The sequence below is a fragment of the Protopterus annectens genome, chromosome 8.part0 (assembly GCF_019279795.1).
Source record: "Protopterus annectens isolate FY-2018-M chromosome 8.part0, PAN1.0, whole genome shotgun sequence".
Lineage (NCBI taxonomy): Eukaryota > Metazoa > Chordata > Ceratodontiformes > Protopteridae > Protopterus > Protopterus annectens.
Window position 1 is genome coordinate 1,897,174,016 of NC_056741.1, and position 17,173 is coordinate 1,897,191,188.

Below are 17,173 nucleotides of genomic sequence, written 5' to 3' on the forward strand. Positions count from 1 at the left end.
ACCCAATCACTCGTACTACAGAAGGTCAGGAGGCCTTGTTAGTCTCAGTAGTAATGAAGACAATCAACAGAAAATGGCTGCCAGAAACACAAACAAAACTTCCAGCCTACACAACAGGCCTCTATCAAGATTATGCCACCTGAGCGGAACACAGAAACCTCACTTTAAAAGCATAGAAAGAAAACCCACAAAGAGAAAATCCAAGTCTCAGTATGAAAAAGCAGTTTGCAATTTAGCAATTTAAATAAAATGAGCAATTATAGTAATGCACACTATTACAGTTCCTAGCTGTAGCCACTAAATGAAAGTTTTAAACAGATCAAGGAGCAGACTCGAGAATGCTTTTAACAGACAAAAATGCACAGAAAAGTTCGGATAGAGCACTCACAAACAGAAAATACAACTCTCAGTATGAAAAAGCAGTTTACAGTTAAGTAATGTTAAAACAGTTTAAAACAGTACATAAATGCAGTGAAACAATAAAGCTAAGGTTTTGTGAAGTTTGTGTTTCATGGTTTGTGTTGGGGGGTGGAGTTGCTTGGATGTCTGCTTTGGAGGTCTCTGTTGCTTTTGCAAATTTTTATTTAGAGCCTCTGAGTATATTTTTGTGTATTTATGTGTGTTTTTTGCCGGTGCTGGTTTCATAGGTCTATGTGAGACTGGTGGTATGATGCAAGTAATTCCCTTCTCCTCTTGACTGCCTGGTCCAGTCTTGGGTTGAGAGAGCTTAACCTCCAGTTTGGCTGTATAATTGCATCTCTCACATGTATTAGTGTTTGGTGGAAGGAGGAAAGGGTTGCCTGTGTACATGAGGCAAATGTAACATTGCTTCAAAATGCCCAGATTCACAAGTTGGACTAGAGAGTACACCTGAAACTGCCCTTTGGACATGCCTGGATAGGTACAGTGAACTGATTTACTTATTGGCTGGTAAGATCAAATAGAGAGCCTTGTCCTTCTCTACAGTATAGGAGGGTCTAGTGCTAAGATTTATTAGTGCTTGCTATGAGTTTTGAGCAAGTGCCGGGATAAAAAGTGAATGGTTTGAGTGCTTAAGTTGAAAGTTTGTCTAGTTCCAAGGGAAAAATTGAAGAGTAGACTTTGTGGAGCCGGGAATAGTTATACCCTAGCTAACCAGCACTGCCCGGCACGCAAACCTTGCAAATGCAGGTTTTATAGCAGGGAAATGAAAGAGATAGAAATTAGCCCAAAATGGCCAGTAAACTACTAAGTTCTGGGCTGAAACCACTCCTCCAGCGACAGATAGGCTGCTCAAAGCTCCCTCTCTCACAGTGAACAGAGAAACTTCCTTCTAGCCAAGTCAGGTATGGGCAAACACAGAAACTTGTAACACAGCCCTGAATTCAGCACTAACCTGAAAACTGGACTATACTAGCTTAGAAAGGTGGGAAAACAAGTATATTTTTTTTTTTGGGGGGGGGGGTTGTTTTTTTCAGAAAATAAAGCAGATACAACAATTGTTAGAGATTTTCAGCAGGGTAGGTTTCCCAAAAGAAATACTGAATGACAGAGGTGCCAATTTCATGTCAGACCTGCTGGCTTGAGTGTAGAAGCACTGTGGGGTGAAGGACCTAAAGACCACCCCTACAATCTCAAGACTAATGGTCTTGTTGAGAGGTTAAACTCTACACTCAAGATCATGCTATGGACATTTGCAGACCACTTTAAGAGGGAGTGGGACAAATATTTGCCCCATCTGTTGTTTGCTTACATAGAGGTGCCCCAGGAATCCATAGTTTTTTTACACTTTGAGTTACTGTATGGGCATATGGTGAGGGGACCTCTGGATTTCATTCGTGATGAGTGTGAATCCCACAAGGATTCTGTTGTAGCACATGTCCTAAACCTCAGGACAAGGCTCAGGGAACTCATGGGCTTAGCCCAGGAGAACCTGGCAGTAGCCCAACAGTAGAAAAAGGTCTGGTATGACAGAAATGCTCAAGCTTGAGAGTATGCTGTGGGTGCAGGTTATGGCCCTCATTCCTGTCAGATACAGCAAGCTGCAGGCAGCTTGGGAGGGACCCTTTAAAGTGGTAAGGAAGGTCAGTGATGTTAACTACATGGTAGAACTGCTAGGCAGGAGGCAGGGGCACAAACTGTACCATCTTAACATGATGAAATCTTACCCTTGTGCTAAATATTTGCAGTAGAAGGCAGAAGGAGTCTGAGGGAGATCTATGGCTGCAGGAAGCCAGCGGAAAAAATCCCAAATTACTATGGTGGAGCCTAGGATTGCAGGCATATGATAAGACAGCACAACACTGTACTGGGGTCAGAAATACCAAGGCAGATGGAATCTCAAGACAGGGAATGGAGTAAGGTATTCCCAGATAGGCTCATCCCTCTTAAGCAATGCTTCTCAAGGGTCACTTGAAAAACTAGCTTGAGTCTACAAGGGGGGGAGACATTTGACAACGGAGATACTGCCAGCAGAGCTAGCTGGAATTTTGTAAATAATTATATGTCATTTGTGAATATCAACATTATTCATATAAGATGCTGGTGTTACAACTGTATTAGAACTGCATGTTAAGTGTATATCAAACTGCTGGTACAGAAGTGTGTGTTGAAAAGGGTTTGTAAAGTACTGAGCTTAAAAGTGTAACCACAGTGTACCCTACTCGAAAAGAGCAAAAATGTACACACACTATTGTAACATTTTAAATGTATATATTTTAACAATGGAAACTGGGACACCGGAGGTGAACTTCAGGAAAAATAGCTGAAATTAAATTACTTTATGGCTGGGCCATAAAAAAAGATTTTATCTTTCAGTTTCAGTGCAGCAACAGACACAATGTCTGTGCTAAGAAGTTTTCTGTATTGTCTTGGAAGTGTTTTATTGTTTTATGACTTCCACCATTTACAACGATCTGAGGTCTATGTATTTTCACAGCTATATGCTAAATACTGCTAGCTTTCAGCAGTGGGGGGTTTACTTTGGATAGAGTCAGATGACAAGAAATTATGTTATTCTGCACGCTATCCCAGCAGTAATGTTTGAGATATTAATTTAAGAACTCTCTGAGAAGAGAGAGACTACATTCTGTATTCTGCCCTTGACCTCACAACATCAAGATCCACTCACCACATTTACCTTGCTGCTCTAATTAAGTAAGTGTACAATGTCTTAGATATAGTAAGGAATATAGCAAAGCTTAGCTTAGATATTTTTCTTTATTTATTTGAGACTATCCTGCAATGTTGTTTTAAATATTTCCTGTGATTTTGAACTCTATCACTGTAAATATAATGAGTATTTTTTGTTTTTTATTATTTATTACTAAATATATTTAAACATTTCATTGTGGCTGATCCTTGTGAGACATATTTTAGTTCTGAGAGTACTTGCATATTTATTTGGAGACACTGTGTGGGCCACTCCTAATAGCCTTGTTCTTGGTCAAACTACCATTTGTATTAACAGTAACATTGCACAGTAAGTTTGGACACCCTTTGTTAAGGGCCTTAAAGTAGCTGAAAAAGAGTTGGCTGGTAGCAGTAATAACTACTTCATAGTCTGGGCAGAAGGGGGCATAGCTAGTAAACCTGTGCCAGCCTTTCCCAGGTGTGTGTATAAGTGTGTATAAATCAAACCTCAAAAACTGCATGTGTCAGCTACTTGAGCAGGGACACAAAGCACTGGTTTGACAGAGAGGGTGCTGGAGGTCTTGGTCTAGCCATTCAGTTGAGATCTCAACTCTATTACTCTGCCATTAGGGAGTCTTACTGGGGATCTGGAGAAACAGGGAGAAACCAGCCCCAGACTGACTGTGGTCTTTGAATGCTCTTAAGGGAAATCACACTGATGCAGTGAGCTGCATCTGGAAATACTGTGTGTGTATCTGTCATCCTCCCGATGTATGTCCCCCACTGGTGCTAGTGGTGTGGATTGAGGCTTCTTGATTATGGGCCAGTGGTGGGGTATCACACTAAGAAAGATTTAAGCTGACACTGAGTAGTTGGACTTGGGGCTTTAGCTATTGCCTCAATATGAGATGGTAACATATGCTTGCTACCTTGAGATATTAAATGACCAATATAATGTACCTGAGGTAACCATAGCTGTAATTATTTTGACACCTTGTGTCCTTTTTCTGCAAGGATAGTTAAAAGATGTAGAGTATTTTGCTAACACTGCTGAAAATAATCAGATGCTGTTAGTAAAGCATTTATATATTGCACTAACACAGACTCACCAGGAAATGTCACATTTTTAATTAATTAATTACTTACTTAATTAATTTTTTTTAGAATTTGAGAAAATACATTAAGGAGATTTGGTGTATCCTTGTGACAACCATGTCCGTGTACACTGCTGTCCCTTATAAGTAAAAGCAAACAAAAACTGACTTTTAGAGAGGATAGATATAGAAAAGAATGCTGAACATAGATCTATCACAGAAAAACTATTTGGCTATAGGTGGTATGAAACTCAGTACTGTTGCTGGATTTGGAAACACAGGAAAAGTTGGTAATACTGCATTGTTTACAGCCTTCAAATTTTGCACAAAACTATAAGTATCTTTTTTTGGCTTTTTTACAGGGAGAATAGGAGTATTACAAGGACTTTTAGCTGGCACTATTATTTCTTGTTGTATCAAGAACTGAATTACATGTTTGATTTTTTTGCTCTGCTTCTGGTTTCAGTGGATACTGTGGAACTCTAGGGAGAGGTTATGATGGATTTAATTTTATTTTTACTAGTTTTGTAGATTTTAATATACCTACTTTATTAGAGTGTTTAGCCCATAAGTTAGCAGGTACCTGTTTTTTAATTACTTGTATGGCATCGAAAGGCTGTTTTTTAGTTTTTGCTAAGACTGCTAATACTTTTTACTTTGATTTTGTTAGAACATCCAAATACACCGCTATTGGTGTAAATTAGTAGTACAACCCAGTATGCATAACAGGTCTGTCTTTAGCCGATTTACCGGTGCAGTAGTACTTAAAAGAAAAGAATGACTTTATTTTAATTTGTTCTGAAGAAATGGGTATAGATTTTGAAACAGGATATGTACCAGTAGCATTTGTTACTTTAACTGCCTTTACTTTATGTTTTGATACTGGTATCTGACTATTTGAGGTAACTTTTAATATAGTCCAAAAAAGCACAGCAAACAGTGTGTAAAGCACTCATATCACAAATCCCAAAGCAAAAAAAGCAAAAATGAATGACAGCACAACGACTAGAGCAGGTATCACAAAAATAACAGAATTTATTGCAAGGAGTAAGCTTTTTCACACCCCAACGGACGCTTCTTCAGACTTTAATACAGATATAGAATGTCCCAACATATTTATAGTAATAGTAATAATCAACTCAGATCACATGGAACCAATAAATTGATCATTCGATTAAATTAAATTAAATAATTAATTAATTAAACACTTAGAGATATATCTGTTTAGGTGTCTCTACACTGAATTGTATAGCAGCTATTATGGTATTGATATATCATCATAGTGAAATACATAAAGAATATATTTCATATATATATATATATATATATATATATATATATATGTTATAGAAAAATATATATGCATTAAAGATATGTTAAGAATATTTGTTAAAAACATATGTTAAAAACAATATTTATAAAGCTTTTGAGTAAAAAGACAAAAAATATTAAATATTTCAAGACACATACACTGTAAGAAATCATACAAACTTTAAAATGCATATAAAATATAATTATTATGAAATTTAAAATTAATGCTTCATGGGTCTGTCAGCTAAAAATGGTTTGAGTACTATTTTATTGTTAAGGCCAAAGCCTTTATCAGCCTGCATCCTAATAATCCATTTAATTTCCTTTTGCTCTGTATAATTCTTAAAGTTACCTAACCTGTGGGTACGGGGGGGGGGGGGGGGGAGTGAATTCTATGACTAAAAACAAAAACTTGTGTGTGGTGCCATGCTCTAAAACATGCCTTGCTAGGGCAATTCCTTCATCTTCTTTATTGATGGCGTAGATGTGTTCCCTAACCCTGTCTATCAAAGTTCTATTCATCATCCCTATGTAAAAAGATGGACACTTGGTGCAATAAACAAGGTATATAAAGTCTCTGCTCATGCAATCAGCCTAATGCCTAAAAGCGTATGTGTATTTAGTGGTGGGATGTATAAAAATATTTTTACTGCACATATACTGACAATGGTTGCACCATCTACAGGGAATGGTTCTTTGTCTCTGAGAGACAATAGTGTTATTACTAGATTTAACATCCTTGTAACATAACAGCCTTTTCAATGACTTATTGTTAACGTAGGAGAAACTCGGTTGTGTTCCCACTATAGTGCTTATCTTCTCATCAGATGTCAGTATTGTCCAATTCTTGTTAATAATATCTTGTATAGCCTTATTATTGTTGGTATAGGGAATCACTATCCTACAATCATTCACTGATCTAGAATTGTTAGTATTGTGTCTAATACTGTTGGTTCTATCATATTTCCTAAAATAGGGTCTACCCTTTGCATGTCTATCTACAAAATCTAGTTTCTGTAGTTTTTTATATTCGTGCGGCATGTATCCTCTATCCTTCAGCTCATCTTTGAATACTGATAGAGCTCCTTCACAATTTAAGCATGAGCTAGTCAATCTGGAAACCCTCAGGCCCTGACTCTGTAGGACATTCCTATATATGTGCTGGGGATGCATACTTTGTCTGTGTAACAAATTATTCCTTCTGCATTCCTTTCTATAGATCTCAGTATTGATTAAAGCATCCTTTTTAATCAAAGACACATCTAAAAATTCAAATTTCTCTAAAGACCAATGGGCCATGAATCGTAAAAAAATCAATAGTGGAGTCGATATATTCAATAAACTATCTCAAACCATCTTCCATGCCTTTCCATAAAAGAAAGATATCATCCACAAAACATTTATAGTAGGGTATACAATTTTGGTAACAAACATTTGGTTTAATATACTGCCTTTCCCATTGTGCCATTACTAAATTTGCATAAGAATTGGCACATGGGGTACCCATAGCCACTCCCTTGGTTTAAAGGAAATACTGATTATCAAATATAAAAACATTGTTATTTAAAATGAGTTCTAATAAGAAGCAATACAATTGAATCAAATCTGCTGCAACATTCTCCATTCTTATAAAGTCCTTGACTAATTCTATAACTATATCATTAGGAATCATGGTGAAAAGTGATACCACATCAAGTGTCACTAAAAAGACATCTTTTTATTTATTTTATTTAACATTTGTTGACTGGGAATGTCCGACTAGGTTCCACAGAGCCTGTTTTCAGCGGAGGCCCAGGGAGAAATGCTCCAGATGCATGTCTTTGGAATGTGGGAGGAAACCGGAGTACCCGGAGGAAACCCACGCGAACACAGGGAGAACATGCAAACTCCACACAGAAGGCACCCCAGCCGAGAATCGAACCGGAGAACCTCTCAAACAAATCAGAAAATGCATATTCAGACAGTGTAATTAAGAAGTCTTGTGTGATTTTTAGAATGGTATCAGCATTGTCAACAAACACCCTCATTTGTTTCTCTAAATAAATTGATATTGGTTCTGTAAGCCAGCCTTGACTCGACACTATGGGTCTAAGGGGGGGATTATAGACGTTCTTTGTGGATTTTCAGTAAGCCTCTAATGCTGGATACGTAAGGTTTGTCTACCAAAAATATTTATATAGCTCAGATGTAATTATATTACTCATCAGAAATTCATATAGTATAACCTTCATGTCATTAATTAATTTATTCAATTGATTAGCACTAAGTTTACTATAGGTATCAGCTTCATCCTCCATTTGTTTCATTTTATGGATATAATCTATAGTATTCATTAAGACAATTGCTCCCCATTTGTCTGCAGGACGTATAGTTATACCAGAATTATCTCTCAATATTTGCAATGTATTTAACTCATCTATTGTCAAATTATAAAAATTATGCTTATTATTAGCTGAAGCAGACAACTTTAAAATGTCACTTTCGCAAGCCTTTTCAAATGCCTCTAGAAGTGGATGTAAAACTGGTGTGTATACAGACGGTTTCCTAAAACTAAACGCTTCACTAAAGTTATTGCCATATATAACTTTTAACATAACATTTCTGAAATATTATTTAATGTCTATGATATGTTCAATATTGTCACTTTTTAGCGAAGGAATAAATGACAGACCTTTATTGAGTAGTGAATATTCGGCTTCGGTGAGAGTGTAGTCGGATATATTGTGTACTAGTCCAGGGGTAGCCTCGTCCAAGCTTTCTTGTTCTTCATACTGCTCTCCTGGTTCTCTCCTGAAAACTTCCTTAATTTCCTCCCTCTGCTCTGCGACCGATTCTGCTGCATCCTCGGTACTTGCTTGATGGAGAGCGGAAAAAACGGAAAAACAGGCATATCATTTTGCTTCTCTATTTCTTTCACCTTTTTTCTTACATCCGGACCAAGAGAAGCATTTACTGACGTTGTTGCAACTTCTGTTGTAGAGTTGGATCTGCCCATTGATGCAGGGGTTATCGTCAATTGGTCAATATGATCACTGCCATTTCCTTGATTGGTTTCTGGTGTGCTTTGGTTCCACTTTCTAACCTTCCCTTATTTACTGTGGTTTATTTGCCTTTTTTTTCTCCTAACTCAGCAGTATGAGACACAGAATTAATTATTTTATTTCTTAAACATTTTTCAGCACGTAATGTCAACAAATGATCTGGATTATTCACATAACAGCAAGGTCTTTCGCTGCTTCGACTCCACTGTCCCCTTCTCACATGGTACCTAGAATATTGTATCTATCCTTGACATTTGCACTCTGCATGCACAGACATTTTGCACTGGACAGGTCTACAGAGTTTTTCCAAAGTTTTCAGTACCAAAAAACATCCCTCATTCTTTTTTTAGTTTTATAACAAACACAAACTATTGCTGTTTTTCAATCATACAAGAACATACTTACACTTAAAACAGTTTCCACCCTCCAGTCCAGTGCTCCTTAGTTTGAGAATTCTCCCATCATAATAACATTTATTCTATGTGCAACAGTGCTTAACATTTCGAAAGTAACTTTTCCCAAGGTATATTTTCAAATATAGATCAAACCTTGTATCAAGTATAATTTTAAAATTTCCATCCATAAACTCAAAAACAATTGCAAATTTGCATTTTACATATATTTGTTCTGGGTATATGCTGGATATTCTAAATTTGAAAATGTCCTTATTTTCATACATTCCAGCTTCCTTTACTATGACCATTATGTAATTCCTTCTTACTTATCTAGCCTTCATTTCTTTTCTCCCGATCATAACTTGTACAGTTTTATTATATTCTATATCTGGCCATAGTATAATCTAAACCTCATTCCTCAAGCCTGCTATCAGCACACACACAAACATGGTTGTAATATTGCCATAAGACAAGGAGTGCTGTTATTTTTCCTTATACTTGCCATCCCACGTTTTGCATTACATCTAGCTCTTTTTACTTCTCCCACAGCTGACCATCAGCTGCAGCTAGCTTCTCTCTCTCTCTCTCCTTGGTCATCGGTTCTACCTGACCCTTCTTAGCTTTACCTTGGACTCATCCCAATCCCATGTCTGGGGTCAGTGAGAAGATTGAGGACAGTGGTGCAGGGTCATACTGCTGCCAGGGATTGTGCCCTATTTCTCATTACTCCCTGCAGCTTTACAAGCTCTGTAACTGCATGCACAGCCTCCTAACCAAGCTGTATACCACATGCAGTGCAGAGCTCTCCAGGCTCTTAATTTTGCTACTACAGAGAGCCTGGGGTGCCTTCCTCACTGCAGGATGTAAGAGCTGATGGTCACTCACTCCCACCCTCCCTATGCAGCACTTCCACCCCCCATGTTGCTAGTTGAGCACAGGTAATCTAGGCTGCAGTAACGACTTTACTCCTCTGTCCCACTGGACTGCTGCCATTCACTCTGTTCTTGACCCACTTTTGAAATCCTACATAAAATGTTGCACGGTTTTTAAACCAGTCATTTTTTAGTACTACCAATGTGGAACTCTGTCCTACTGCAATCAACATATAGTTAAATCAGTATATGTTCCATTCAATGCATCACTGATCATATTTATACTCATAAATTATAAGATTTCACCAGTTCATATTATGCTGTTGCTAAAACATCAGCACTTCTACCAACCATTAAGGACTCCAACAGCGATTAAGGAAATCCAATATTCCTTATAAACTATCCTTCCCAGTTCATCACCATCATAACAATTTAAACTAATTAATGAAGCACTATACACATGAATGATATATAGTTTCAAAATGTATACCATGAAGGGTGAGAAATACACAGAAAGGAAAAATGTCAGTGCCTGCATTTCATTTCTACTGTGTTTTCACGACAAGAATTAAATATTCAGAATGTCCTTCAGTATGAATCTGTTAGCTTACTTCCTGTCTAATATTAGTAAGTGCCGACAGGCTAATAAAGTATAAGATTTGCTCTAAGTAGAAAACTCTATCATGGAATTTGGAAGTCATGCCTAATATCAAGGGTGCCCGCAGGCAGGTACAACAGGTTGCACTTGCACCAACTCTGGAACCGACTGGTCGGGAGATTAATTTTCTTTTAATTAAAAAAAAAAATACATTTTTTTAAGGGCGTTCTTCTTTAAGAACACCCTTTGCTTCCAGTTGCACAGATGCTTCATCTTCTGCAGCCGCGTGGAATTTGAATTCAAGAAGACGTTAGACTGCGGACGAAGGTACAACAGAGAGGTGTGTGCGCGCGCGTGTGTGTGTGTGTGTGTGTGTGTGTGTGTGTGTGTGTGTGTGTGTGTGTGTGTGTGTGCGTGTGTGTGAGAGAGAGAGAGAGTGAGGTCCTAGTTAGAGTTAGTAGGTGGAATTTATTTTCAAGTGTATTTTCAAGGAATTGTGAGCTTCAAGGGAAGAGAAGTTTACTGCTGCTCATGCTAAGTCTGTTTACAATGTGTAACTGTTTTGTTTAGCAAATGGTATCACTATTATGGTATAGAATTTTAAAGCAGTGTTAGTAGCACAGCAGGTAGCATAGTTGTATGTTGATGTAGAGGGCTGTAGATTCTACTCCCACAGCATGTAAATGTGTACTTTAAGGGGGTGGGGTGCTGCAGTCCTGACTATGTCCTCCTTTGGATGAGATGCCTAGTAATTATGAACCTGTTTTTAGCTTGCCACCCATTGCCTATTGCAATATACCAGCTTACCATTTTTTGTAATGTAACATAGGCTATTTATTCTTTAAGGGCAGCAGGCACTGAAATTGTAGATGAAACACTGAAATATAGTTTTCTAGCAACAACCTCTTCATTAGTTTCAGATATCTTTAATGTGGAATTATTCAGATGACTTTTACTTCTGCAGAGATTGTGTATATTGACTGATATTGGTGGATTGTAATGAGAGAAGTTTGAGTGGCCTTTTGTGGTTGAAATGTTCGGAATTGGGCAGTTTGTCATTATTGGTTCATATGTATTGTTTTGCTTACTGGAAAAATGTTCAAAACTATAAATTTAAAACACACGCTGACAAGTGGTGCTGTATTATTCAAGGGATATAATTCAGTTATTATATATTATAATTAATACAGTCAGGAAAGTGAATCAAAGAACTTTTGCATGGTCCTAAAAATGTGTGCAAGGGGCCTATGATTTGAAAACAGCCCAAAGGTAAACTTAACCTGCCACTGGGCCAGATGCATTTTCTTTGAATGTGGGTTTCAATGCTGTTTCAGTGAATGTGAGTTTCAAAGGTAGAGAAGTTTTAATGCTAAGTCTGTTTTCATTGTAAGACTATTGCTTTGTTTAGCAAATGTCTATCAGTGTTTGTGCTATAAAATTTGAAATAAAAGTTGTAAATCCAAATATCTGTAATCATTGTGGAAGTAAAGCATAAATCAGTATGCACACTAGAGTTTTGAACAGTGTTTATGGCAGCTGGGGAGAAATAGTTAAGTAATGAGACACTGGAATGGCTGTGTTTGTGTGTGGGGGGGGCTGAGTGGGGTGGGGGCTCTGGGTTTGCACCTCCCTGCAAAAGATCCTGTGGTCTCCCCTGCCTAATATGGAATGTCATAAGCAGTTATGAGATTTTAGTGAAATTAATACTGTAGTGTTCATTTCTAGTTTGTCAGTGGCAGTTTTATAATTGTTAATTTTTTTTTTTGCAAGGAAAAAAAACGAAATAAAGCATTATGATTCTTGTAATTCGGGGACACAGGATTATGATTGCCTAGTCTCCTATGTACATGTCTTTCTGTGCAAAAAGGTGATTGTTATTCTCTGCTGAACTGTCCCGTGTGAAAGTTATTTGGCACCTTAACAATACCTGCTTCATTGAAGATACCAGTCACCACCACATTACCTCACTGATCCAGCAGGACTAAGTGGAATCACTGAAAAAGTCAGAAGTGTAGCTAGGGTGGAATGAAGGTTCTAGAGGTGTGATTGGTTAAGTATGTTTTTTTCTTTTTTTTTTTTTAATTTTCTCTTGTCACATAGACATTAGTATTTTACCTTATCCATATGCTTATTGCCTATTATCATTTCTTCATTCTACCATTAGCTAGTTTTAGTCCATCACGTTTTAAGCTTAACTTTCATAAACATTCTTACTGGCATGTACACTGTTTAAACATTTGCCACCATAAAAACTGTGATAAGCACTTAGAGAAATAGGGGTACTGAGTTTGCTAAGTGTGCCCACTCATCATCTTAAGTAAACTGCTGGAAAGGTCTATATAAATAGTCAAGGCCATCCCCTAAAGCCACAGATGAGGGCGGGACTGACCAAAGATGTCTCTCTCTATTTAATAGAGTGACAGTTATCTTCCTTTCTACAGCAAGGATCCAAGATATAACAAAGGCTCTTAGAACCCTCCATTTTGACAAATATGATTATGACCAGATAGTGGACCATGTGGGGGTGAATGACGTTAGGTGCTCCACTCAAAGGTTTGCGCAGAAGGATATAACTGAGCTTGTTATGCATATGCCTGAGGCAGGAAGGACAGTGTTCAAGTGATATTCTGCCATCCATCCAGAATGGTGCCAAGATTCAAAAACAAGATAATTGGCTTTAATAATTGGTCAAGATAACTGGCTTTAATGTTTGTTTGTCTTTTGGCTTTTCCCGGTAAGGGGTCGCCATAGCGGAACTCCGGTCTGCTAATGATTGGCAGTAGCTTTTTACGAAATGCCGAGGTGCCAGCTCGATGTTCAACCTTCAACGAAGGCACGCCCATTTACGCAGGCATGTATTTCGAACGCTACCCAACCGTGGGGAGGACATGCAGACTCCACACAGAAGGCACTCCCAAGCCCAGCCGAGAATCAAATGGGAGAACCTCTTGCTGTGAGGTAACAATGCTACCGCTGTACCACCGTGGCTTCTGGCTTTAACAATTGGTTATAAAGCTGGTGTCATTCTATGGGGATGCAATATGTGTCAACTTGTGATGAGATGGCTGACAATGACAGGCATTTCGGCTTTGCCAAGGATGGTCTGAACTTCTCCTATCAAGGCTTTTGTATTATAGGTAACATTTTTGCTGCTCCTTTCATGCCTTTTTTTATGCAGAGACTCTCTACTGCACATTCCAACCTACTAAATTCAAATTTGGAACACATTAAAGTGGCTCTACTCAGTGCCAGGAGTCTGAACAAAAAATACCAAACCTCAAGCTCTCCTTCAACTTGAACACATTTATATGTGTAGTTAAAGAGTTGTAGTTTCACTCACTCTGTTCCTGAGTTTAATGTGCCTATCTTGTCTTCAGAACTACTGGTAATTATGGGGAATTCAGTATTTGTCAAGAATCTCATCACCTCAAAATAGATTCTGCAGGATATCAAAAATTCAAATCATCCTAAACAAGATTTAATTACTACTTTCTGTCTAACTGCAGAACACCTTCTATGCCTCTTTCTGACCAAGATAGTTATCTTAACACTTGAGCTGAAATCCCCAATAAACCCAACACCTTTCTACCAGGGGCTTCAACTATCTGTCAATAAACTGGTTGATCTACACTGACGGTGGTCAGCAATGAGTAACACTTCCTTGACATTATAAATAGCAACTCCCTTGAACAGTTTGTTACCATCCTACTAAACCCCCAATACCTTTTTAACACCTTTATTGAATTGTGACTTAAAATGTAGGCAAACATACATTTATATAAAATAAAACAAACCATATTAACATGTTCCCAGTTACAAACATTATACATATATTCTTTTGTATAATTATCAATCCAATATTACATAAATTGCTCAATTTCTACTTTCCCCTTAAACCTCATTCACAGGTTCATATGTAGGTCCTATGCTATTGGCCCTAGGGCCTATATAAGCCTAGCCAAAAAGGTACCCTGTCTTTCGCCACCCAAGAAAATTATTTTCCTGTGCCCCTGTCAAGCAGAGCCACAGAGGTGATCCCCCGGGGTGAATTTCCTATTTCCCATCTAGTCATCAAGATTTTTCTTGAAGAGTGCTAATGAGGAGCTTTGTTTGATATTGATAGGTAGTTTGTTCCAGAGAATGGGAAGTCTCTGGGACAGGAATCTATCCCTTCAGCATGTTCTGTTTATTGTGGTGACAAGGTTTAGGTCCCTAGAGCATGTAGCTTGGAGGGATTGGGATTTCTTTAAGTGGAGCATGTCCAACAGCTCTGGGTTTGACATAGTTTTGTATGTTAGGCAAAGATCGCCTCTGAGTAGTCAACATACGACAGAGTAAAGCTGGAGTTTTTTGAGACGGTCTGCATAGGGCATCTGTTTGAGGCCAGTAATCCTCTTTGTGAGGTACTTCTGTGGCCTTTCCAGTTGTTGTAAATGTCTTGTGAGGTACATAACAAAAGGGACGTTGTACTCTATAATGCGTCTAATGAGTGATGAGTAGAGGGGAGCAATGACCTCATTTTTCCTGGATGAGAAACCTTTTGTGATGAGGTGTGCCATGTAGAAGGATTTCCTGACTACTGTGGCAATGTGATTATCAAAGGAGAGACTACTGTCCTCCTGTGTCCCAAGGTCTGTTATCACAATTTTAGTATTAAGTAGACTACCACCTATTTGGTTGCTCATGGGTACAGAGTTTTTACCAAAGGAGATGACAATGCACTTTTTGGCATTGAGCTTGAAGCCATGGCTTTGACACCAAGTATCTGTCTCAGTAAGGCCCTTTTGTAGGATGTCCACATCATTAGGAGTTTTGATTATGGCTCTTAGTTTGTAGTCATCTGCGAACTTTGTTAGTCAAAGACCTTCTGTGTTAGCCTGTACTTCAAAAAAGTATATACCAAACAGGAGAGGACCCAGGACTGAACCCTGTGGTGCTCCACTTGTCACTGGTTTGAAGTTGGATCTGGAGTCTACTACTTTCACAGTGTGGATTTTGTCAGTGAGCCAATTGGCAACCCATCTTGTGACATAGGGATTTATACCTAATTCACCTCTAAAACATTATTCTGCATATAGTGTTCCCACAATTTTTCTTTTTCTTTGTAGTTTTCTCCTATCATGTTCTAAAGATCCCACTTCCAGTTCTTTTATCTCTGTTACAATATCCAGTACTTCAAATATAGTTGGTTTAGACACTGATTTCCATTTTCTAGTAATTGCTTTTTTGGCAGCCACTAGAATTAAACCTAACAAGGCCTTGCTATGTATAGTCAATTCAGATCCTGTATCCCAGGTAACAAAAAATCCATAGTTACACCCATTTGCTCACCCAGTGTTTTTGACAGAGTATTATGTAGCGAATTTTTTTTAAGTCTGACAACTGCACTCCCAAAACATATGTTCCCAGTTACTTCTTTCTTCCCATCACACTACAAATATTTGCCATCTACCTGAGGGAAACTCTTTGGCGTCTGCTTGTGGTATAAAAATACATATGCAAGCACTTCCAAGCACAAATCCTAAATCTTCTAGATTATGTTGCATATTTGGGAGCTGTACATATGCCTTCACATTGTTTCCTTCTGAATTGCTTATCTAATCTCTCTTCCAATACTTTTCTAACCTCCTATAGTTATGATGCAATATTTTATATGTCCTATTAATTAACAGCAGTGTCTGTTCTAGATTCAAATAAAAATTCTGCCAGAGCAGATCTTTTACTTAGGTTTCCCCTATCCCATTCTATTTGCCTATAATCTGATATTAAGCCCTGATAAGGAAGACAGCCTCTAGCTGCAGTCCAAATGTCTGTTTCAGCATTTTCCCATTCTATTACCTTTCCCTGTCTAGATATTTGATCCCAATAACCTGGTTCCTTTGCCAGTTTTCTCTAGTAAATTCCAGTCACAATTTGTCTATTTCTGTACCCCTAATTGCAGTAATTCCTGTTGGCAATATCTTCTTTCTTCATTCTCATGTTCGCTTAGTTTTTAGAACACTTACTGCTAGTTAAAGCATGTCAGCCCTGTATGCCGTTTACTATTCTCCTTAAGGATCTGCATCCAAAATCCCACTCTCTCAGTATTTCTTGAATTTCCCCCCTTTTTCATCATCATCCCTTTCTACAGTGAATTATAGCTTTCTGCTTGTGTTATGTATATGAGCCTTAATTGTGTAGCTCTGAAATATGCTTTCAAATAAGGTAATTCTAAACCACCTTATTCCTCAGGAAGAATCGACTTATCCCATTTGACCCTTGCCTTCTTCCCCTCCCAGATGAAATACTTCAACCCTTTATTAATTACTGTCCACAACTTCTCCTCCAGTTGATAAAAATATGCCTGAACTTTGTATAAAACTAAAGGGACTAAAAACATCTTGCTATCCATGTCCATAAATAAGAGTTTCCACTTTCTTTTGATTACATTTTTGTTTAGTCTCTTCCCACATATCCTTTGCTGCTGTAACAGAATCCTATTTATTCTATACTCCTAAATACTTAATTTTATTGTGTTCCATAAATATGGGTATTGCTAAACCAATTCATGTGTGGGTACACAGTTTACAGCTATAGCTTTTGTTTTATCGTCATTAAATTTATATCCTAAAAAGACTTGAAACTGTCTCAAAATGTTCCACAACACTGATACGTCCTTTTCTGGTTTTACCAGGTACAAAATAATATCATCTGCAAATAAACTTTTCTTGATTACCATACCAATTATAACATTGAATTTCTGAGTCCCTTA